This window comes from Aphelocoma coerulescens, chromosome 4, assembly GCF_041296385.1.
Source record: "Aphelocoma coerulescens isolate FSJ_1873_10779 chromosome 4, UR_Acoe_1.0, whole genome shotgun sequence".
In the NCBI taxonomy this organism is placed as follows: domain Eukaryota; kingdom Metazoa; phylum Chordata; class Aves; order Passeriformes; family Corvidae; genus Aphelocoma; species Aphelocoma coerulescens.
In genome coordinates, this window is record NC_091017.1 from 57,788,303 (window position 1) to 57,814,996 (window position 26,694).

Genomic DNA, 26,694 nt, shown 5'->3' on the forward strand with positions numbered 1-26,694 from the left:
CGAGGCAAGATATGCACATATTCACACACTATACAAAGACTGGATTTATTCCAAGATGTGGGCTGCATTTCAGATTGATTACTCTTTTAAATGAATGATCTTTTCTTTCCTATTCTATTACTTCAGCTTCTGGACATGTAGTTGCAGTCTCGGAGAGCACCACAGTTAAAATGCACATAATAATAGGTATACTTCCTTTATTCTGCAAGATATAGAGGTCAGAAATGTTGTTTATGCTGGATGGATGCTTACAAACTTATGCTTTTCCTAATGGAACAGTTTTGACAGCTGAGATTGGTTCAGCTTCATGACATTCAGAAATGCATCAGTACATGTCATATTCTTCACAGCAGGATACTTTATGATTGTGTACTGTAAATTACTCTGCAAACACATAGGTATAAAATAATTTTAACATATTAGGAATGAGGAACCAGAAATCCAATTAAAGAATATTTTGACCATAAAATACAACAATATTATATCTAGGGAAAAAAGATTGTAAAAAAACCCCCAAAACGCAGAAAAGAGAATTATGCCTCTGTAAATGATTTTATTTGTTCAAATGAAAAAAATCTTATAAATAAAAATTATCATTATTTCATCAGGAAACTCACATATACCACTGATCTTGATTAAAATTAAAATTTTATTTTGAGAGAAGTACATTGTCTGTCTCTCCTGATACAACCAAGATGAACCTTAGGGATACTCTACCTTCTTTCAGCTTGCAAAGCTTATGTCTTCAGCTATGTGAGACATTCAGCGTGTGATGGAATTATTGTACGCTGTTTGTTGGTAAGGAATAGTCACAGGGATGGGTAATTCTGCCAAGTATTCTCTGAGGTGTTTATTTGTTACTCCTTATTTCAGTAAGTGACTAATTTATGTTGTCAGAGATTTACTGCCTGCTGTTTAGCATGTGACAAAGTGATTCCAAACTGTACTGTCTGAGTTACTTGAACTGCAGCGAGGCTGGTGTAATCACAGTGTTATATTAGTGGAATTTCAATGGAAACAGTATAGACAGACCCAGGGAAGTGCAGACCACTCTTTTGTTTTCTTTATGTAAGATGTTGCTGCTGTACTGGAGCATATCTGTAAAGAAATAATGATGAATTGAATATAGAGTTTTGTTTTGTTTTGTTTTTTAAATTCAATATCTAATTTGGAAAAAAGAATCATACATTCCTTGTCAACTTTTTAAAAGTACAGACTAGCAGGAAAAATTGTCTGTTAATTCAATAAAATGCGTGGTTAAAAAATGGAAGGAAAACCTATATCCAACAGTTGCTACTCATGTCCCTTGAAATGGAGACTCAAATAGAATGTTACTGTCAGATATAAAGAGACAAATTTCCTTGTCTCAGCCACATGTTCAGCTTAAAAAACAATGAAAGAGCTCCTACACACTAAATATTAAACAATAGTTTCTGTTCTTATATTTATAAAGTCTTACAGCCAGTATCCAGTAGATAAATTTGATCATATACCCACTATTGTGTTTTACAGTCCTGTCTTGTTCTGAATTTGTACTTGAGAAAATAGATAGTATGCAATCATTTTTTGTTCATCTCAGTTTATTCGAGTCACATTTCCAAGTGGGGTTTCTTTCTGTAGCAATAGGGAACAGAATTTTTTATTTAATGGGTAGAAAAATTTAAAAACATGCATTGGAGAATGCTCATTATCTAAACATTTTTAATTCTTTCACCTTGAGCAGACAGTGCTGTGAAGAGAACAAAACAGAATTTCAAATCTTGAGCTAAATATTGTAAGATTTGGGACAGAACCTGATGACCCAGAAACAGTTTCTGTTTTTGTGGAAATCAATGTTGTGGAAAAAAAAAATTCTTCTGTAAATGTGGTATTTTCATTACTCTTGTAAGATTAACAGGAAAGAGATGCATCCAAAAAAATGAATTGGTGTTCAACATATGCCTTTTAATGTTATTGTGATGAACTAGCAATAGAGTCCCTCACAGACAATCCACTTTTGATCAGCAACAGCATATGTTAGGGATTTTCTCCTCAAAAATAGATTCCACCATGGAACACCAGTCCAGAACCTTCTATGAACATATACAGTTTCTCTACACCAAAGCAAAATTGATAATCTTCACACAAGTTTGAAACTAAACCTAAAGTATGCTACTAAAATAATGTCTCTGACAATGAACTTTCAGATTTAGTGACTCAAGAGACTTCTTTATTGAACTTGTTAATAAATCAACCAACTTTATATAAAGATCAGATTAGGGATTTTCATAATGGCAAAAGGTTAAGCAAACCTCTATGTTGTTAGTATTTTTAATTTACATCTTTAATGAGGTGTAACATCACCAGAATTGCTGGTTTGGCTTCCCTCTATTTGACTACATAGGACTTGAGTTTCCTTTGATGTACTTGCAGTCATCTCATATATATAAAAATTGAGAAGCATATGAATTTAGGAGGCAAAAATGGTAAGATTTCCTGCTTACCACAAAACAATTTGCATGCAGATAGGACATTTCCATGGACCAGCCTAATGCAGGCATGTTATCACCCATCAGAACACTGAAATTGCTTTTAATTACAATTTTGTAAATTTAATAAACTTCATGTCAACATACTAAAACCTCAGACTAATAATATAATGTTTCTCTTTGCAACCAGAAAGTGTTGAAAGTGTTTTGCATCACTTTTCAAAACTCAAAAAAAAAGTGACTCTGGCCTTTAGTCTTTTTATTCAATTGTGTCTTCACGAGAATATCTTTCTAAGAAAGTAAGTATTATAAAGATAAAAGCTCACATAACAATGACATTTAACACATATATGATTGTCATAGTTCTGAATTATTATTGAAATTTTCTAATTAATTCTTTTTTCCTTTTAGACTTTTAATATTAACATTCTGTATGACTGCTTAGAGGAAAAAAGTCATATATATAGGAAAAAAAATTAAAACTTACACAAACTATTTTGTTCATTTCTGGGAGGGGATAGGTGGTTTGACCTTAGAACAAATTGAAATTACTAAACTTTACCTTCAACATCCTCTGAGGACTCAGATGTTTCAGCACCATGAAATGAAGCTGCCAGTAATTCAGATTTATGAAACTTGCTGTAAGATATAGAGTGCATAAGTTAATATTTTAACATGTTATATTTATAAAATTGATCTCAAAGTCCTTGTTCTTAAAACAAAGGCAAAAGCTAAAAAGGAGCAAAATTAGCTAGTGTGTTTGTTTATTTTGATATATCATTCATTAAAAAATCTGCGTGCTCAAAATAGGTTAGGTTTGGTAGAACTGAAATTTGTTTTCCTTTATAGTAGCAGCATACAATACTCTGAAAGAGAAAAGTAAATAAAGAAAAATTTGCTCCAGTAAGGTTATTTTGGTCGTTAACACTGAGATAAAGAGAGAAGGGCATTTTAACTCATGATGGCAGCTGACAGAGGGGAGGTGGCAAAGACACCCCTTGATAACCCTGCTGGCTTCCTTCATGCTGATCAGAGAATACTGCATTTGCTTGGGACCCCCTGGCTGTCCTGAGGTCTAGTGCCTGCCCTTCAGAAAACAAGGTCTTTAGCAGGTGACTGCTTTAGACACAAAGCCATTAGCTCAAATTCTGCCAAGTTCTTGGAGAAACCTGACTTCAACTCAAAATCCAGCAGTAGAGGTGCTCTGGAAAGGTGCACTCTATAACAATGATACCACTAATTCTTCTGCTGAATGTAAGATGTCCTTCAATTTAGGGTGTATAATGAAAATTCATGCTAATAAATAGATTATAATGTAGAATGATCCAGTATATCCTTAACACTAACTGTGGTTATTAATTGTATTCTTAGCATTTCTTTTTTCTTAGCAATGTCATTTACACTTGATTACAACTGTATATATGTACACATACACAACGTTATAAATCTATACCAAGTTCTACTATATTACTCAGTCACATTATGTTTAAGCAACAACTATTAAAATTAAATAAGAGTAATAAAAATATGGCTGTCAGATAATGTTAAACCAGATTTCATTGCTAACAGTATTCATACATAGCAAAATCTGAAATTTCCCATCCTCCTAAAATAACACAGACATACGAGGCAAAGGAGCAGCAGAAGACATTTTCTCCACTGCAAAAGCAATACTGACAGAAATGGGCTCACTGAAGTAATGTGAAACTGGACTTAGCAGGGAGCTTTGTGGATGATTTCTCAGAGCCTGATCCATGCTGGGGGCAATGGGAAAGAGGGGAGGGGTGACAATTTGAATAGTGGAAAAGATTTTAGATTCCTGTAGAAAAGAAACAAGGACAAATTAGACGGATTTTAGTGGACACTGACTTTCATACCATATGGTCCAGTGCAACAAGTGTAATTGCCTGCTGACTTTGGGCATGAATTAGAAATACTAAATAGTAGTGGAGTTTGAGAACTGATAGGCATCAGCACAAGTTTCAGTCCGTGAGCCTCAGATCTTGCTAAAGCCAGTCCCAGCAAGGGATTTTAAAACTGCCTATGGCATTTTCAAATCAATCTATCAATCCGTAGGTAGCAATGTAAAGAATGCACAGCCAGCAAAATACCTGTTCCAGCCAGTGACAACTCTGATAGTGCATTCTGAGCAAGCCACAAGCAATCAAAAGTCCTGCGAGGAAAGAATCACAATAAATGAGTCTCTGTTCCCAAGAGGTTAAAACATGATTACAAGGATCAGGAAAAAGCAGTGTCACTTGAACAAGGAATAATACATTAAAAGTTAGGTGCACGGAAAACATACTCTTGCATACAGATCACCCTAGCTTATTACAAAACTCATCTTTCTGGTAACTTTTTTTTTCCTTGGAATCTAAAGCCTATTTTCTTCACTGTTGCGCCTTTTTTTTTTTTTTTTTTTTAATTACCCAGAGAAAAACTGCAGCATTTCAGGCCAAACTTAAATTAACCCTATAAGGCCTGAACAATCAATGAAATGTTCTCTTCTTTGCAAAGCAATGAAACCTGGTGCAGCTAATTGTTATTGAGGTTACGATAATGTGTTCTGGAAGAACATGGTAAGACAGACTTTAGAGTCAGATTTTAGTGACAGAGCAACAAGCTCACATTGGTAATGTTTGCTTTCCCATGAAGTAGTATCTGTAGGTGAACTCTAAAATGGGCTTTCATTTCTGGAAGATGATATTCAATTAACAGTGAAAACCTACAGGTAATGACAGGACAAGACTTGCACAAAGGATTCTCTGAATGTTAGTGGTTGAAAATAGCCATATTTCTCTATGCCTGCATTTCCTGGAGCCTTTTGGCAGAGGCCTAGTTTATTTCTGTTCTGTGAGCAGCCATTTGGTTGATTTTTTCCGGTGCATTTGGTATTTCTTATCTTCCAATCATCAAGTACACAAACAGCCAATCCAAAAGCAGCATTTTTTCTCCCCTAGATAAAATTCAAACAAAATGGAGACTATTTGTTTTGGAAGTCCTTTTTTTTCATGGAATGGTGTTTAACTCAGTATTTTTTGTTCTTCAAGGCCAGCTCCTACCTAGGTGTACTGTGATTAACACAATAATAAATAGAATTTTAAACTTTGAAATTTCCTCTAATGTAGAAAATACTACAATAAATAAAGTGTATTTCCTTAAACAAGCTTTATATTAAAACAAATATTCACAACTAAAATAGCATTTTATGAGACCTTGCTAGTCATACTCATCAGAATTGTGTTTAACGAGATCATTTAAATAAAGTCTTACTGTCCATTTTCCACAATTGTCTTGAATTTGAACTGGCAGTTATCAAGCTACAGAACATTTTTGTTTTATGTACTGCACTAGATTATTTGCTGGCAAAAGTATTAAGGCAAATAATCTAACCAGACTAAAGGTAAGAAGAAGTATTTGGATGTAAGTGGGAAAATGTCAGTTCATTTCTCCAACCTGACCATTCCTGAAGATGTTATTTGAAGAAATATCAGAAAATAACAGTGAATGGATTATCGCTAAAACTGCTAAGGGAAAAAAAAAGTAGCTTTTAGGAAAAAAGACTGGAACTAAATTCCACCTGTTATCTGGTGTAAAACCAACATAGTGTTAAGAAAAGAATGGAGTAATACACCATAAAATAGAAAAGCATGTTTGTTTTCCCATTACACACACACACACACACACATATATATATAAAATGTAACATATATATATATATATATAAAATGTATGTATGACACAGTTTTACTCTTTCTTACTGATTTTTTCATTTAAGTTTTTTTTCTGCATGTATAAAGGGAGTCCTAAGGCTGCTTAGATACCTGCTTGCATGCAAATCTGTTTGCCTTTCACAGAAAGCTTCTTCCTTGAAAGGCTTAGAATGTTGTTTAGATTAAATGCCTTTGCAGGTTATATATGTCTCACTGTGCCTTGCACTCGTGGTAAATTGGTTATATTATGTTATTCTATCTTATCTGTAAGATAAAACTTTTAGACAAACCTATCACATTTGGGTTTGTAGGGATTTTCTTTGGTTTTGGGGTTGTTGGTTGGGTTTGGTTTTTGTATTTCACTGTTTCCTTTTTAGTTCCAAACAGCTTGTTATCTTCTTTCCCATATTGATTTTAACTACCTAGATTTTTTGCAGTCCAGAGTGCTAGGACTCCATACAAATTTATCCTTAAAAATCATATTTTGTATGGTCATGTGTTCAGTAAATGGCTTTAGATTAATTCCCTGAGATTACTGAAACATGAGGGCTACCCTAAATCAAAAGCAATAATGAGCAAGTACTTTCTTAGAAAATAGAGTATAAATTTATCCTGATTTTTGCAATCTGCAACATAGTGTGACCATGTCCAGTTCCATTATTTCCCTCTGTTCCAAATGCAAATTGTATCTTATGCTGTTACATGAATAGAGTTATTGCAACTACCCAGCATGTAGTTTTTATACCAGAGCAGCATATGAAAGGTAAAGAGAAGAAGGAAGTTACAGAAAGAAAGAAGGGATGTTGAAATATAAAGCTTTTGTCAATTCTTTCTGTAATCTTTTCCATAATTCCGTGTTCTACACACTGCATAATTTTGAAGAGGATAGTATTTATTTTTATAAAATCTAAAACAATAGAAAAAAGAGAAAAATATTTATTTACTTAAATGCTGTCAATGTCCCCTCTAATAGTTCAGTAAAAAGTGACAGCTGTGCTCTAGTGTTTTATAGTGGTTAATTACAAAAACATTTTTCTACTGGTATATTTTATTTTTTGCTCTTTTATTAGGATAAACTAGTTTTGTCATTTCACTAATGTTTACTACAAATTTCTGCTTGTCTATTATATTTTCATTAAAATAATTCTACTCAGGTGTGTAAAACATGCATATTTTTAAAAAAATCCACTTAGTGTAGTTGTAGGATTCAAGTTCAGGGAAACAATGAGGAAAAAAGAGTTTAAGAGAATAAAAGTATACCAGGAAAAAGAATAGATGATAAAAAGTGTTTCTAAATGATTTAGACTCAAAGGATGTAAATTAGGATTATGGCACAAATTATAGTCTCCTTCTCCCTCTGTGAGATGGAATAACAGAAACAAACTGAAAAACGGGATGATAGTGTCTAAATCAGGTCAGGTTAGCAACTGTAAGCAGATCAAAGACATCTACAATTTACAAGAGAAAAGTGAACCTTCTCAGAATGTTACTGTAAGTACATTTTGCTCTGTATATAATTCTATTACAAAATGACAAAAGAAAAACACTCGGAAATTTACAAATTGGCAGTATTTAACATGCAGAAGACGATGAAGATCTCTGGATTGTTGCAGCATCATGTACGGACTAAACTAAACCCTCTTACTAAAATAAGCTGTACAATATAGACACATCTCCTGCAGTCATTTTCAAGTGGACTTCTGGACATCACCCACTGTTGCCTGCTGTTGTGACTTGGAAACATGGGAAGCAATGAAAAAGCATCACTTCATGGATGATCAAGTTCTGGCTTCTCTGTGAAAAAGCATAGCATGAGACTTCAACAGTTCCAGTGTCTTGGGCACCTTGAGCCTCGGTACCACAGTGAATTATTCTCCAGAGCCATGCTCTCAGACACATAGACATTTCAATGCTTTTAAAGCATTAGTGGTGTTCATCATGTGTTTAATGTAGGAGTGGAACTATGCACATCCATACACAGCCAAGTGTGTGAATGCAAATATACTTCATACAGAAAGAGCCATTCTGGGTCTGGTCCTGACTCTGACTGTGCTAAATTCAGTGATTTGAAAAACTGGAAGGGTACAGCACTGGAGTGAAAAACAACAGTGTTCTCAAACAAACCATAGCTACATTGCCTCAGAGATCAGTTTAGGAACAGCTAGTGCAAAAAAATACAGCATAATAGCAGTTAATACTTACCGATGTGTTATCCTTTATCCTCTTCAAAGCACTTTACAAGCCTTGACTAATTAATTAATATGTATAACTCATCATTAGACAACATTGCAAGAACTCGGTGTATGATTCTCTAATGGCTGTTACTAAGAAGTCCCTTTGGGAGGCACTCAAAAAGGTTAATGATTAGTGTTGCAGAAGCCATTAGCTCAGCCTTTCTAGACCAGTTGCTTTTGTATATACTTAAGATATCCCATATACTCATAATCTTATATGGATATATGTCTTTGAAGCATAGGGTTTATATATTTTCTGTTTTCTAGGAAAAATTCTAGAGGAAGATATATTTTCATGTAATTTTCCTTATTTTGTAGAGATTTATTTGCATTCTATATTGTCTGGCCTGTAAGAAAACAAGTAAAACAAAAAAACCAGTAATATAAGGGTGTTGTACAGTGTGCTTTGTGTGATGCTTTTCAGAATTATACAGTGGGAATCAGAAATGAGAAAATATTTGATTGCAATGTTGCTTTTTGACAGCTTTCTGAAATCCTTTTTAGAAATTTGCTTCTTTCAATTAATGATAAAATCACAAGTTGCTTTGCTGTAGCTGTCCAAATCCAGGAAATATTGAGTTTCAGCCCTTTGGTGAGTTACAACAGGAAGTCTTTGAAATCTTTACTTTTAACATTTTATTAGGGCAGAGAACCCCAAACCTCTTTTCTGGGTTTCTATCTGGGGATTAGGTTAATATAGCTCATTTGCCCTTTAACATGCCACTTAGCAATAGCATGCTGAAAATGACAGCTGGGGCATGACAGCATCTTGTTTAACAATATTTTGCCAGTATTTCAGTAGGTTTATGAGAAAAACTGGCATATTTTGTCAGTAGTGTTTATATTTAAGCTTCTCATAATATAAATAAAAGAGAAAAATGTGTGAAGTGTACACATATAAATGACTACTGCTCCAATTTGAAGAATTTCCTTTTTGAGTTTTCACTGAACAAAAATAAAGCCAAAAATATATCCCTTTAGTTATTTCTACTTCATTTTATGTTAATCATGCCAAGGGACACATTTAACTAGAGAGTTTGGATCTGTATCTCCCTTCATCCAAGCCAATATTTCCCATACTTTCAGTCTAGTGCCTCAGTTTCTCTGCCTCAGGAATTGGTTTGTCCAGAACTGAACCAAAGTGAGAGTTGCAATTTAGGCAGTATAAATTAATAGGTGCAGAAGGAGCCAAGTAGAGCTAACTTTTTAATCCCATGTTATATTCAGCTGTACTAATCCTCCTGGAGGAGAATTTTTCCTTGTGTTCATTAGCCTTTCCTTGGAAAAAGATTTATAATATTTAATCTCACTGGAAAGTTTTCCTCCAAAAAAAAAAAAAAATCATCACCGATAAAAAAATCCTGAGTGACCTAAAAAACATTTAAAAACACTCTTATTTTATGTTTTAAGAAAAAAAAAATGTATTTTTTACAAGTGATGATGAAGATACAGAATCAAAACCTATACATGAATTTGTGAAGCTAAGCCTGTGAAAAAGAATATCATAATCTTCTCAGGGATGCAGACCTCAGTTTCAAATTACTTTTCTGTGGCACAGGCATAGACAAAAGCTACTGTTAGACCCTCAGGTTCTTTTTCACTGGCACCAGCTGTATTCACACATACAGTCTAAAGATGCTATTTTAACTTAGGACTTGTGCACAAAAGTTAGAGAAATAATGTTTGTCTTTCTTCGTGAGAATAGAGAAAGAATTTCTATATGCTCACTTGGCACTTACAGCAGTAATTTTATTTTTAGATTGATTAATTTCTATTTGTTTTGTTCATTTTAATTTGAACAAACACCCTATAAAAGATGAAAGAAATATTAAGTTAAACTGTGTTCTGACTGTATTTTGCAATGATAGAAAGGTAATTGTATTTAACTGTGGGTTACATTTGCACCAAGTTTAAAAAAAAAAACATTTAGGAATGTAAGACCAGATCTCTTTGCCTCACTATTTTCCAAATACATAAATTCCAGTATAGATTGGGTCAGTTTTTCAGGTGAAAGCTGTAAGTCTGGGAATATTTCAAAAGACCATTTAGCTTGTGTTCTTCAGAAATTATTTAGGATAATAAGATTGCAGAATAAAAATTGATAGATTTCTATCGTTTCATCAGTGTTTTCCTATAACTTTAATCTAGACTAATTTTAGTGTTTTATTTTATCCTAATTCAGATCAGAAATAAAGTGAACATTTGGTATAAATTTGTTTTGGTTGGTTTGTTTGTTTGTTTTCTCTCAAGGAAGTAAAATCCAGTAAGTTCTTTAAAAAAAGTTCTTTTGAAATTGTTATGAAAAAGTAAGGAGTAATTTCTCCTTTTCCCTTTCTCTCTTTCCCCTTTCCTTTCTCTTTCCTCTTATTTTTAATCCCTTTTTTCCCTTTTCTTTTTGCCTTTTCATTTTCTGTAAGGGAGAAAGAAGTAGTAGAGAGACTAAAATTATCTTGTATTTAATTGGCTAAAAGCAATTAGATTAAATTAAATTAAAACACATCAAGTGACTACATTTGTCTCCCCAAAAGGACCTTGCCATTCTTTTACCACACTTGCTTGTGCAAGAGGTATCTGCTACTACTATGACATTATGATAAATATTCCCTTCCCCCAAATTCTTTGTTTGGAGAGTACCTGGATGATGGCTAACTCAGTCTGCATTCTGCCAGTACCAGTGACAAATACTAAATTTTGGAAATAGACACTATTCCACCATGATAGTCTGTGACATTGAAGGATTAACAGATTATTTAATCTATAGAACCCATAATTTAGTCAGAAACTGACAAAATAAAAGATCTCTTCATAAATTAATGGTATTTTTTGTAGTAACATTCATCATAATGTTCCAATTACCTGTTAATGTACATGTCACATGTGTTATTATAAGATTTGCACTGTAACTCATCATTGATTAACTGGACGATCATTTTAAAGTGCTACAGGAATTATACAAAGTAGCTGTCATCTGCTTTCAGCTGTTTTTAATTTATGCTCATTACAGTTGCCAAGGATAAGTTTTTTGCTGCCTATGCAAATGTTATGATGCTCTGTTATTTAATAAATCCAAATTAATACTTTGACAGTGAAAGATTAAAATGAAAAAAAATATAACTCATGTACAGGTAATGTAATATGTTGCTAAAGAGAGGAAAATGTTCCTACATTCCTGTTAATTTTTAACAAATAAAAAACAAACAAGCAAACAAAACCCCTAAAATACAACAGAAAAACAAACTCCCCCCCGCTAACTTTTAACAAATAAAAACCAACCAACCAACCAAAACCCCCCAAAAACAACAAAAAAACCAAACTGCCCCCACCCCCTCCCCCCTCCCCCCCATTATTGAGTGCTTGGAGGTATTTAAAACTGCAATTAGTTTTCTTCAGAGCAGAAATATTGCCCAAACTTAGTAAAAACAAACACTAATGAACTGTAGGAGTTAATGTCTTTTATGCAGATTGGAATACTGTAAACATGTCCAAAAAGAGGGGGTTTTGTAGTAAATATTGAGGCATGCCCAAATCTGTCTTTAACATACAAAGACAAAGAGACCTGGATGAAAAATCAAAGTCTTAAGTTTCACATTGATGATTTTTTTTTCTCTTTTTTTCTAAGAGACCCTAACTGGATCTTTGGTATTCAAGGAAATTGAGAGTTCATGACTATGGGGTAATGGCATGAAACTAGCATCCAGATACTAGGCAAAAGATGATCTAGGTTATTAGCAAATGATGAATCTTGCAATTAATTCTGTTATTCCTTTGCAGTGAATTAAACTACTTAATTTATTCTTCTCCACATGAAAGAGTCTGGTCCATCTGCTAATTGTATTGCTTCCTCTAATTTTTGATGAACATATTTTCATAATGTTTTGTAATTTGAATTCTGCTTATTTTCTCCCTGATACAATGGAATTCCACCCATCAAGAATAGAGGAATTTTTTTTTTTTTTTTTTTGTGATGTGGAATCTGTGTTGTCCCAGAAATGCTTTTAGCTGCAGGAAAATGAATACATTACAAGTTCAGTTTCCTTAATTGCTGCTTAGGGCTGTTGCTTGGTTTCAGCTGTAGAAACGGGTGTAATGCTACCATCATCAGAAATTAACATTTTTAATCTTTTGGAAATAAAAAAAATATGCTATTTTTTAATGATATATTCTTCTGACAGATAATACTTCATTCATTAGGTAACATCACTAGTGGAAGAGCTAGAGTGAACCTCATAATCTATTAGGGAATGAAACTTGCAGAATTCTCAGAAGATAGAAAGTTCTTTTAAATGGTTCATTTCGTTATTTAGACAAGGAGAGACATTGCGTTATGTATGACATTTTGTTCATGAAAGAAGAAAATAGGCTCCAAAGTTTCTGGGGAAAAGCTTAATCTGTATCAAAGTGATTAAAAGAAATAGAAAAAAGTGTCAGTGCAATGTGCATTTAAGCTAATCTTCTAGCAAAAAATGTTTTATGATTTGCTAATTCTACTTTTAGGGGCTGAATGGTGACTTAGCTGCATTAAATCTGATTACTTTGGAATGCTCTTTCAGATATTTTAAATGGAAAAGAAAAAATATGATTGGCTGTAAAAATAGTTTACTGCATTTGGACACAAGCTGGTGTTGAAGTATTTAAAAAGGAAATCTATGACAAATATCAAATGAGAAAAAATAATCCAATTTTATGTATACCAGAAAATGAGAGAGATTTTTTTATGAATTATTTTATGAAGAGAGCTTAAGAATTGACAATCTAAAAGTATCATATGCAAAGTAAGATTAAATTGAAGTAATGCTTCTTTAAGTATGTTAGTATTACACTGATTTAAGATGGCATGGACTTAATATAAAACCATTTTTTCAATTAATTTCTATATTTCAGATGCTTAACTGAATTTAGAAAGAAATACAAACTGTGGTGTGGTTATGATTAGCAAAATAACAAGTCTAGAACTGTGGAAAGAACGGTTATTGAACATCTGTAGTTATAATTACTCCGTGAATGTTAATATTGCCACAAATTCACTGGAGTATCTGAAAGTATAAAATTAAAGAGATTATATTTTTTAAATTTTGTATAATAGAGTCCTCCAGAAAAAGTAAATGTTAGTCTAGGAGTTGCCTAGGGGGTAACTCCCTATGTAATACATGTACATGAGCTTTGAATAAAAAGATGCCTTACTCTGGGCCCAGTAAACCATATAATAAAATATTTAGGTCACCAAGAGCTATAAAACTCCAACTTCCATCTGATGCCTTAGGATTTAGCTTTTGTATTTTCAGGCTCTGTACCAGTTTAGTGTGTAACTCTAAAACTTCACATAGCCTGTTAGCTATTGTTAGACATAACAAACCCTGTCTGGGCCTGGATTCAAGGACACCTTGTTGTCCCAGGCTCCAAAATATGGAAACTGAGCCTCTGGGGACGGGGCGCAAACTTGGACTAATTACATCATTACCTGAAATTGTAATTGGAGAATTAACCCTGTTAGGCAAATGGACCAAACTTATAAAAGTGTGAAAAACCCATGACCCAGGGTCCATCTTGGGTGTAGCCTCTTGACTGTCCAAAGTACCTTTGAAGGCCCTTAAATAAATACACGCTTTTATTTTAATCTTGTCTAGCCTCTGTTTCCAGGTAGCCACTCCTAGGCATCATCTCTGGCAACCCAGATGAGACAAGGAGGCTTCTGGAAAACCCTCTGGACTGAGAGAAAGACCCAGAAGCTACCACCCCCCGCACCCCACCGGCACTTCAGGGAGGCAGTTGCCACAGTCCAGGCGGCATCAGAGCCCAAGAATCCTCCAAATTCAACACAGAGGCACGGGATTTAGTGAATAACATTGGTATTTTGTTGTTAGCACCTGGGTTTGGTGTTAAGAGATCTGTTATAGTTTTATTTGGTGTGTAGAACAACCCAAGAGGGTTCAAAGGGGGGTTTAGTTCGTTTGTTGGTTTGTTGTTTCCCCCCGTTCCCTGTTTGCTTATGAGAAGTAGGGAAGGATGCTTTCCAAAGAGGAGCTTTAGCACTGCAGTGGCAGAGTTTGGCCTGGGCCCAAGGGTGGTGTAGTGGTTAAACTGCTGCCCTGTTAATCCAGACTTGTGGGTTTGAGCCCCCTGTGTTCCTTGGTCTCTCTCTCTCTTTCTGCTTATTAGTGCCTGGTTAGGTTGCTTTGCTTTATTGCTGCAATTTCCTGTATATGAGTGCAGACATGGGTTGTATCTTCTCACGTGAAGATACGACTCAAATACCCCGAGACTGCTCCTGGGCTTAATATTGAAAAATTGGCAAAAATTAACCGGCAAAAATCCATTGCTTCCAAAACCTGAATTGATCAGGTCCACTTATAGATTACACAACAATGAAGCATGGCCCAAATTTGGTAGTTTAGATGAAGAATTAATATCAAATTTAATATCTCGCATACATCAGGACCAGGATTTCGGAGATTTTCATGTCTTGTGGAGACTAAGGACAGAGGATTGAAAGAAAGTTCAAAGCCTGAACAGTGTTGTGGCAATTTGTTATGGTGTTTGTGTTTCCCATTATAAATCAAGACGGTGTCTCAGCAGGCCTTGGTGGTTTGCTTCTTCCCACATCATAATATTCGCATCTGGTATTATATCAGCATAGTGTAAAAGCTTGCTGTTCTAGGACTTGAAGGTGAACTGAATCTCCCATATAACAAGTGATAGGACAAGAGGAAATGTCCTCAACCTGCACCAGGGGAGGCGTAGATTGGATGTTGGGAAAAATTTCTTACTAAAATGGTTGTCAAGTGTTGGAACAGGTTGGCCGGGGAAGTTGTTGAGTCACCATCCCTGGAGATATTTAAAGGATATGTAGTTGTGGCACTTAGGGACATGGTTTAGTGGTGTATGTGGCAGTGCTGAGTTAGCAGTTGGACTTGACGATCTTAAAGGTCTTTTCCAACCAAAAATGTTCTGTGATTCTTATACCTGTTTTCAGGAAACATGTGTTGGCTGTTCCTTCTAATGTTTTTACATTGATGGGGAAACATGAATGCTTTTGATAAAAGTGTCAGAAAGTATTTGTATCTGATAATGTAACATTTCAGTAAGAAACCTGCCCAGAAGTTTCAAAATGGAATGTATGATTTCTTTTCCTTCCTGTTAATGTTACAAATGGTCTTACACTTCCTTAAAAATTTTAGATTTTCCAGCTTTTGATCTATTATTTTTTTCCTTTTACTTTTTCTTCCTTTGCTCTGTTCAAGGCAGTATCCTGATGAGCTTCCCTGTTTTTTCCTTTACTCAGTAAATGTACTGATGACATGATCTGCAGCAGAGTAAAGCTTCCACATTCTTCCAGCTGTGGAATTACCTTCATGCCTTGGAGGTTTCCCTTAATATGTACAAAATTATTTGTTATATTTTTCCTCCCAAAATCCTTATATATTTTGTTTCAAAGACCAGTGTTTTACTCACATTTTTCCAGAAAAAAACTGGTACCCAAAGGAAATTATTGTGCCTATTTTTTTGTTCTAGTTAGCTGGGCTGCTTACTTTACCCAAATGGAGGGGAAAAGCCTTTGGTTATACAGTGCTTAAAATATGAACTTTTTCATCTATCTTTTAAATAGATGAGTTAGCACAGAGCTGTTACTATTTTAATAACAAAAAAGAACAAATATTCAGATAGCGACTCTGAGGAACTGACTCAGTATTAAAAAAAAAAAGAAGTGAAAGAGAAATAGTATATTAACTTTGCTTTCATGATTTACTTACTGCAGACTGGAAATTGCAGTTTTAACTTACATTTACCATGTTTCAAAGCTTTTTTTAAAAAAATATGTGTATTTATAGCTACGAATGATTATCCTCCATTTTCTGTTAAATTACTTTCTAAGATGACATGTATATATTCTAAAGCTGTGCATATTAACAAGAGAAAGACTTTGGAGGTTAGACTGATGTGCAGTAGAGATATAAAATGGCAATCTTTTCCTTTATAAAAGATAAGTAGTATTGTTTGTCTCCAGATTGAACACTTAAAATATAAAATAAAAATTGCCTAGCCTCGAAAAACATAGATTGACTACAATGATTATTAGATTAAAGTTTTAAATTAATTTTTGGTAATGTCTCATGTGAAATATCCTAACTTTATCTGTCAGTTTTCAATGAAGACACTGATTTACTTCTATGTGTAAAACCCCTCCTGTATTAGTAAGAAGACAACTGCTAGAGGTGTGTTCTATTATAAGATAATAATGCTTCTGAGAGAAAAGAGACACTTCAAGTAACTGCACCTTGAAATGTTTCAGGAGTCTGATCTGTAATCAACAAAGTTTGGGTAAAATATGCATGAAAATAATAACACCCACAGAGAGGAACTGTCTGGGAACTTTACAACTGCATGCTTCTGGAAACATTTGCTACATATCTCTGGCATTTTTTAATTAATTAAAGTTTTTTCATATCTGCTGAGAAGGTAGTATCTAAAACTCTTAGCTCAAAACCATTATCATTTAAATAAATAAATAACCAAATAAATCTAGGTACAGTTTTAGTGTGTCATCTACACTATATCCACATGACCTCTGAATGCAAAAGAAGAAAACAGAAGTCCTTCCAAAGTTTACAAGAGAATCAAGCCTGGACCAGCAATAAAAAAAGAAATAAATAGTTTTTAAGACCAAGGCTAATTTCAAGGATACTAGCATGCAATATTTATTACATTTATTGAATTAACAGAGTATAGCACGTCTCATCCAGCTCTCATACTTCTTTTATCCTATACTGAGATGCAAATGAAAAGCAGAATAATATGTGATGTCATTATATAATTAGAGCACTCACATATTAATTTTTATATAAACACACATATGATATTCTCAAAGTTTTTCTTGAAACACCTGAGTAAAGGAGGAAACCTCTAGTAACTAATTTAGCAGTTTTAACACTACTGAATTTTACCTCCAACTCTAATGGGAAGTTGAATGTTTGAGAATTTCTGCTATGCAGGAAGAAGCAATTTGAAGTATTTGCTAATATATAGGCTGTTTACACATCTGACATCCTTGGTTCTCAATACTTTCATTCGGCTGTCTGATTTTTTATCAAACCCCTCCCTCCTTCTCTTCCTCAGTGTAGTACTGTGCTGGTACTAGTTTTGTGGAACATTTCCAGAGTTGTAACAAAGTAAGACTTTTTTTATAGGTGGTGATTGTTGACTTTTTTGTAGAAGATGAGAACTTCCCCTGAAATATGCTGAAAGATTGTTAATACAAATATGTAGGGAGCTGCATTATAAGTAACATGTAGGCAGCTGGCTGTAAGTATTATTATGATACTTTCTAAAGGAAATTCTTGAGATATTGCAATTTGCATTAAAAGATGTCCTACAGTATATAAAATTGAATTCCTAAGTATTCAAGAGCACACTAGGTAGTATCCTTGCCTTCCAGTCCCATGAAATTCTCTTAGTGGTACAAATACAATAATTTAATTTTGATAATTCTAGGCCAGATCTTCTTACCAGGAAAGTCACAATGAGAAACTATAGATTTTGCAAACCATTAAATCATAATCCTCCTTGCCATTGAAAATTAGTTTATCTGGTTTTGATTTTTAGCTCTAGATTCTGTGTAGACTATTTTTATCAACATAAAATATGCCTTGAATATCATGTATATCCAAACATTTATTCTCCAATACAACACAGCTATTTTGAAAAACTCTTGACAGATACAAAAACTATGGTTCAAACAACTGCCAGTGCCTCACATCTTAGATGAATTTTTCAGGTTATCAGACACTGTAAAAGTGTCTAAGAAAAATGATTGCAGAATATACAATTCCTAGTATAAAGAAATATTAGTAACTTCTCAGTGAAGCTGAAGAAAATGTAAGTGACCCAGTTGAGAAATAAACAGACACGCCATTACAGGCTGAGGCATAACTGTGGAAAGCAGCTTTGCAGAGAAGCTGCTAGAGACTGTGGAAGAAAAGTTAATCATGAGTCAGCAGTGTATCCTTGTGGCAATGGTGGCCTGCAGTGTCATGGAATGCATTAGGCAGAGAGATGCCAGCAACACTTGTGAGATACACTTGGAGTGCTGTGTCCTTGTGTGGGTTTCTGGTATGAGAGAGATGTGGAATGAGTTCAGTGAAGGGCCACAAAGCTCTTGAAGGGATTGGATTATTTTTCATAGAAAGCAAAGCTGAGAGAGTTGGAGAAGACAGAGCAGGTCTCTAGGACATTCCAGTAATTTTTTATTTAATAGACATTAGCGAATATAATTTCTCTTAAGCAGTATAAATGGATCCTTTGTCTTTTCAAAGTAGATGTTTTTCTGTAATTGTGATTTTTACAAAAACCTCTGTGCATATCTGCACAAAATTTTGGAAATTTAATCAGGACCTTTTTGATTGCAGCAATAATGCTCCTTTCTAACTACCTTAATCCAAAAAGGTGGTTTGATTGGACATTCTTTAAAGGACAACTAAGGCCCTGAAATTAATGGCAGCAGCAACAAAACCAACAGGTTTTCCATGTAGATGTCTGCAGGCAGAGGAGAAAATCTTGGCAAGGGTCCTAGTCAAGTAGTGCTGCTGTCAGGGATTGCCCCTGAAAGTAATTTTTTTTTTCTCATTTCCAGTTGTTTTTTTTGTCGGTTGCTGGCAAATATCTGTGCCAGGAAGAACACTGTGAGAGAAAATGAAGTACTCTGACAAAATTAGAGATGGATAAGTGCCAACATATGTCTGCTTATTGAGGATTGAGGGAACTACTGTGCTGGCACATAACAACGTAGCATTACACTGAAAACATTTACAAAGAGAAAAAGCCAAGATAGAAAAAAATATTATAAAGGCAGTCCGCCAGTTATTTTAATATGATTTAATTTGCTAATTGAGAAAAATGGTGGTGCAATTTACTGAGCTTGCACATGGTACTGCATCTTACCAGTCCTGTAGAAAAGGACTATCTATTTGAACCATATGAGTGCTATTACCTTGAAAGAAATTCTGATGTCTTGTTTTGATATAAACAAAGTTTCAATGCTTAATGAACAACATTCAAGGTGTGTTATTTATTTAGCTACATTTTTAGCATTTTTGCCCAAGGCTATTTCCTGTCATTTTGGCTTCCAGATTACTTGGTGACATCCAGACATTTTGAAATCAGTGAGGAAAGAATGTATCATATCCTCCCAAGTTCAGCAAAGAAAACTCCTCCTGTATTCACATATGCTGGGAACAACTGGCTGCAGAGCATATCTTCAGGGAAAAAAAGGGCCCAGAGGTTCTGGTTGAGAATGAGCTGAATGTGAGGCAGTAGTTCACCATTGTTGTGATGGAAGTTCACCAGGTATTGGACTGCAATTGGTGACAATTTGCAACACAGAAAATTCCAAGCAGTAATGAAGAAAAATGTCTTCACCTTGGAAGTTACTCAGCCCTGGAACAGGTACCATAGAGAGGCTGTGATATGTTCATCCTTAGTGATTTCCAAAACTTGACTACAAAAAGCCCTGAGTAACCTGCTTTAACAAGGAGATTAGGCATGATCTGGGGAGAAGGTTGCATTAGAAGACTTCTTGCATAAAAATCTGTATTTTTCCATGGTTGTATATAAAATCTTACACTACAGATAATTTTATTATCTTTCTCTAACGTGGAAATCTACTGCCATGTTTTATTTTATTTCAATTTGGATATTAATTTTCTTACTGATTATTTTGATGATATCAGCCCATTTTTTTAAATAGTGTTCTGTTGTAACTTTATGTACTGATTCAAAGGTTCTTTTTTCTCTATGGAATATATTCAGAAAGTTTGAATCATAGAATTAAAGAATAAGGCATTTTGTAAAAGGCCTTTTCCACTGTCTTTGTCAACAAGTCCCTTGTCCCACTGATCTCCTAAACTTCCTTCTCGTCAAGATTGCCTAAGGAATTCTTTCATGTTACCCTTCACCTTCTTTGCCTTCATTAGGCAATGCCTTTGTGTCCCTTCCATGTAGCATGTCCCTGCTTCGGACAGCTATAGATTTCCTTTTCAGGTATCAGCTCTGTCAGGAGCTCCATGTTATCCAGGAACAGATTCTGCCTTGCCTGCTTGATATTTTGTCCATTGGAATGGACCATTCTTGTTCCCTAGAAAGCTGCACTTAAAGGGCAACAAATAAATAAAGTAGGCCCAGTTTATAAACCTCTATTTGATTTCTTTTTTTACACAGTGATTACCCACATTTTCTAAAATTTTTTAGGCAGTTTAATTAATATTCCACCAATTTAAATGTTTAATTTTATTATGTTTTTCATTAATTGATCTAATTTTTCTCAGAGACTTTAGAGTCTTCAGCTAAGTACTTTGAATACAGATAAATTAATGCAGACTTATAAGTCTTGTGCACTAAGTCTTAATAAATTTAAGAAGGCATGATTGCCTCCAGAATCATAAATAAATAGAAAATACTTCATGGGGAGACCTCAAAAATTTATCTAGCTTAGCTTACTGTTCTTAAACACTGAAAATGAAACTGGTAGATGCTTGTCTTGCTTGTTTTTTAATAGTAGTCAGCCACTCATATTCTAGTGCTTTCCCTGCCCTGCAGCTCATTTTATTTTTCTTAAATTTTTAATGGAATTGAGTCCCTCATATTCCAGCACTTCCCTACCATGCAGCTCATTTTTCTTAAACTTTAGCTCATTTCTTTTTGTTCTATACCTCGTAGACATGGAGAACATTAATTTTTGTGACAGCCCTTAAAATATAGCATTGTTATTGTATTATCTTCAAGTTTGTTCCTTCCTAAATGAAGGAAACGCAGTTCAGTCTTTTTTTTTCTGGAGAGATTTTTTTTCTGGATTACTTCTCACTATTACTGCTCTCTTCTTCATTTACTACCTAACAAAGGAGTCATTCTCCTCAGTTACTGGGGCTAGAGTGTTTAGTTCTCGAGAATATCACCAAAATAGAGTGTGTCCAGAGAGGCTGTGCAGGCCAGGTAGAGAGTTGGTATTTCAGTCAAAACACAAAGTGATTTTTCAGTGCTAGTCAGGAACTCGGATAAAAGTGTTAGGGAACATGTCTCCCAGGGAGTTTAACAATTATTTTTGTAGAGAAAAAAATATAAGGATGAGCATGATGTTCTGCCTAGTGGAATATTAATACAAGGTGACATTATGGAGCCATAAAAAAAATGGGATCTCATTATTGCATTCAGTGTGGTGTTTTCTCCCTTTATGGGAAGAAGTTGTAGAATTGCATACAGCTTCTTGGAAAGGCTTTACTTGGACTCATATAGTTCTGCTGTTCTGGTAAATAAACTTAGGACATGAGTGCAAGGAAAAGCCACTGAAATAATAAAACTACCACTCATATTACAATATTAGAGAGTCTCTGAAAAAAATTCTAGCAATTGTAAACTCAGGGAAAGGTAAAAATAGCTTCCAAATTAAAGGGTGCTTGTGATACACTTCTAAGTAACAAATGAGGATATGTTGATCATTAGTATACTTAAAAGAAAATTCATAGCCATTTGAGCAGAAAGAGTCTGGAATGGAGTCTTATAAAGGAAGAATAATGGAGACTAACAAGCACTTTTACCTCTAATATTGAGATTAATAAATATATGGAGATAGGGAAGATTTGGTGTCTCAGTATCAGGGACTATGCTCAGTGATCCACTCAGTCGCTCTTATTTTTTACAGGAGCTGTTCCATTACAGCCTCCCTGCCTTTCTCTTCACAGTATGAGGGAATAATTGAACATTGTCAGGCTTATATTCCTGACACCACATCCTTCCTTGTGTGTGTAGGAAGAGCAACTGAAAGGTGTACATCTGGCCAGAGAAGCAGAGGACAGGACTGTTTTCCTGTGCCAGGGAATGGTTCTGATCACACTATATGTAGTAGTATAAACATACCCCTTATTTCTTAATTTCTGAGATATAATTATTTAATAAAGTCTACTGTTCTCATGCTACTTATACATGTAACAGCAGTAGTACAATATATTTTATTATTATTATTTGGAAGGGGAAAGATGTGTGCTTGAGCATCTAGGGAGGAGAGGTAACTTAGGACTGCTTACCATGCTGAGGGGCAGATAGTCAAGAATCCATTTGATCCATGGTCCAGGGGCAAAGTGCTATGATCCAGTTCCAAGTCCAACAGAGGACTGCAACACAGATGGAATTTCACACCCTAAAGACAATATGTAAAACATTGCCTTAGTGAATTTTATTGAAAGTTTATAAAATCTTGGCGCTTTGTACATTTAGTGACATTTAACATGATTTATTCTATAGGCTTTTGTATCTGTAATCTGTAATGTTCTAACTAGGGAACAGTGGTCAGTAGCACTGATTTTATCATGCAATTTTCTTCCTCCTTGTTGCCTTACAACAAAGTATAAAGATTCTAAGGAACCTGATCTGGTGTAGAATGGATTCTCTTATCGTCATCTGTATCTGTTGTCAGTATTTTTTTGTGTTATATTAAGTTTATCCAGATTTTGTCATGTGAGGTTGAGGGTCTCAATTTTTAAATTAACTTTAGGAATTTTAATGCTCATTGCCATGTTGTGTGCATCCCAATTTATATGATTTATATGCAAAAAAATTTAGGATTTATTTATATTTTATTATTCATTCTAGATATGAAGGTATATCTATATTCTTATACTATTCTTTTATCATATTGTTATGCACAACAGCATTAAAGATTCATACACTTTTGGGTGTACCAGGAGCTATCGCATCAAGTTAATAATTAGACATAAAGGATAAATTCATGTCTCCATGGCCAGAAGCTCCCACTTTATATTTAAAATTATACCAGAGATGGTTCACAGGCATCTGCTCCTTTTAAAAGTGAGAGTAGATTTGCTATAATGTACATATTGGAGAAAAAGCTAGAGTACAAAGTGATTTCTCTCACTCACTGCAGCTTTTGGCAGTTGAAGATGCTGTAAGTGAAAGGAAAAGGGGACTGGGAGTATTTCTGCAGAAATCAGAAACTGATATAAGTAGAAAAAATATATTTGATTGGCATGCTGCACAGCATGTGTAAGCATGAGTACAATACATTGAGTTCACATGAAAAGGAAAAAGGTATTACTTCTTGCTCGCAATGATGCCTGGAGCAAGACAAGTAATAACTAAATATCTACCATAAATGCAATGGTATTTTAACATGCAAATACCAAAGAATGAAAATCAAGTGTTTCATCAGTTAAAAGAAACTATGTAGAATTTAATATTTTTATTTTGTCATGCTATTGCCTTGTATCATATATCAATTGTTTCATTATTAAATTATTTGATTTTTCATTTCTTAATTTAACTTAGAACACACATATTGCAGTACTCTATATGGTTATAGATCATGTTCTCAAATTTTTGTGTAATTGTACAAATACTTGTAAGTACAAATACTTTTAAGTACAAAAATTAAACATATATACAGTCTTATATGCACTTTCATACATGCACATATGTTACTAACTCATAGCAGTCTAGTGAAGTCCCAGGCAACAGGAAAAAAAGGGAAATTTTGTACTCAACTTTAAAAAGGCAGAAAGAAGGACCCTGGGAACTACCAACCTGTCCACCTCACCTCTGTGCCTGGGTAGATCATGGAACAATTCCTCCTAGTAGCTGTGCTAAGGTACATGGAGAACAGGGAGGTGATTCAAGACAGCTAGCATGCTTGGCTTCACCAAGGGAAATTTCGTTCCTGAACAACCCAGTGGCCTTCTATTTTAGACTGACTTCAACACTGGGCAGGGGAAGGGCTAGAGATGTCATTTATCTTCTGTAAAGATAAAGACTTGTATAAAGCCTTCAACATACCTTTATCTCTATTGAAGGGAGATGGAATTGATGAGTGGACTGTTAGATGGATAGGAAAGTTGCTGGATGATCACAGGGTAGTGGTCAATGGTTCAGACATCAGTGACAAGTGGTGTCCCTCAGGGGTCTATACTGGGACCAGTGTTATTTAATAACTTCATTAATGACAGAGACAAAGGGATCAAAGGAACCCTCAGCACATTTGCAGAGGACACCAAGCTGAGTGGTGCAGTTGACACACCTGGAGGATGGGATGCCATCCAGAGCGACCTGGACAAGCTCAAGAAGTGGGCCCATAGAAAAGTCACGCAGTTTAACAAAACCAAGTGTGAGGTGCTGCACCTGGGTCAGGACAATAAACATAGACAAGGGGATGAACAGGTCAAGAACAACCCTGCCAAGAAGGACTTGCGGGTTTTAGTGGGTGAGAGGCTTGACATGACCCAGCCATGTGCACTCATAGCCCAGAAAGCCAAACGTGTCCTGGGCTGCATCCAGAGCACCGTGGGCAGCAGGGCCAGGGAGGGGATTCTGCCCCTCTGCTCTGCTCTGGTGAGACCCCACCTGCAGTGCTGCATCCAGCTCTGGGGTCCCAACACAGAAAGGACATGGACCTGTTAAAGTGAGTCCAGAGGAGGAACACCAAGATGATTAGAGGGATGGAACAGCTCTCCTATGAGTAAGGGCTAAGAGAATTGAGATTTTTCAGCCTCGGGGAAAGAAGGCTCTGGGGTGACCTAATTGAAGCCTTCCAGTACCTAAAGGAGTCCTACAAGAAAGCTGAAGAAGGACTTTTTTCAAAAGCATGTAGTGACAAAGGGAATTGGCTTCAGACTAAAAGGGAGTAGGTTTAGATTTGATATTAGGAAAAAAGTTCTTTACTGAGACACTGGAACACATTGCTCAGAGGAGTTGTGGATGACCCATCCCTGAAAGTTTTTAAGGCCAGTTTGGATGTATCTCTGAGCAACCTCGTCTAGTGTCTCTGTTCCTTGCAAGTGGCTTAGAAGTGGATGATCTTTAAGATCCTTCCAACCCAGGCCATTCTATGATTCTAAGATTCCATGATTCTGTATGTGTGTCTTAGATGTGAATACAGGTGTGAACAGGGTCTAGTGCACTGCTGCCTTCCACTATTTATAGTAATGATTAAAAGAATCCTAATCTTTATATCTGTCTGAGGATGTTTGTGAGCAAAGAGGAAGTACACCTAGTATACTGGAGTCTGGAAGTTCCCAAGTCTTGCATAAAATCAAAGTATTCCACATGATCCATTATATTTCTTGCTATGGGCCCCAGCTTTATACATTAAGACACACCAAATTTGTGCCACATATTTTACCTCTGTGGATTTGCACTAGGTACATATCTGATTTTGCCCATTCATCATTCACAACAATTAACACAAATTAAAAACTTAATTATTAGGTGGAAGCCATTTACAGTTTTGCATCTAATCTGTTGTAGAAGCAATAATGAGAATCTATAGCAATTAAGCACATTGACCAACACTGAAACAAACTCTGTGAAGAATGGTGCCCAAACAGAGTAATACTGTCAGAGACGGGATTAGATCAATGTTTCGAGCCAATGCCCGTGTGTGTGGTTAGGGGTGGGTCAGGCCTTACTTTCTGGTGAGACAAGGGCCCATGAGGCAATTACATGGGTTGGACCCTTCCAGCCCCCTGGAGTGCCCATCTCATGCACACTGGAACCCTAGGAGTTGGTAGTTATATGTCTTTTTTTGTATTTCTTCTGTCTTTTTCCCTCTTTCTTTCTTCTCCTTCTGATCCTCTTTCATGGAACAGTTTTGGGTAACTTAACATCTCATAAGTTTAAAGGTTTCTAGGTTAAATGGGCTAAGTTTATGCTAAGTTAATACTAAGTTAGTAAGTGCTTTGTACTGAATTTGGTGTTGTATTTAGTCCTTTGACAAAGTTCCTTAATTTTCTATATTTTTTGCCAGTAAATTTTGTGTGATTTTTACCTCTTACCTCTGGCTGGGATTTCTCCTTGCACCAACTAGAGTAAAGGAACCTCAGTTTAACTCCTGAATTTAAGTATTTCAGATGTTGCAAATACTCATCTTGATTGTCATGAAGACAAGCAGACATACCACTACCAAGGTTAGAACTCTCAGATAAAATGTATTACATGATCTGATAATTTTAGCAACTTTTTTCAAGTGAGGAAAATTGCTGGGGAAAAATAATGTTGGGTGTCTTTTTCTCACTATTTTCTCTTTTTTTTGTGCATTTGTCTTTCTGTGAAGAGATAGAATTAATCTCAGGCATCAACAATTATACATGGCATTTGGAACAGTTGGCAAATACACCGCTAATTTTCCATCAATTAATTCATGGAATGTATATGAGAAGCAGTCATAAAATAGATTCATTACTAAACAAACTATACAAGAATGTTTTTGGCCTAGGGCACTGCCTTTTGGTT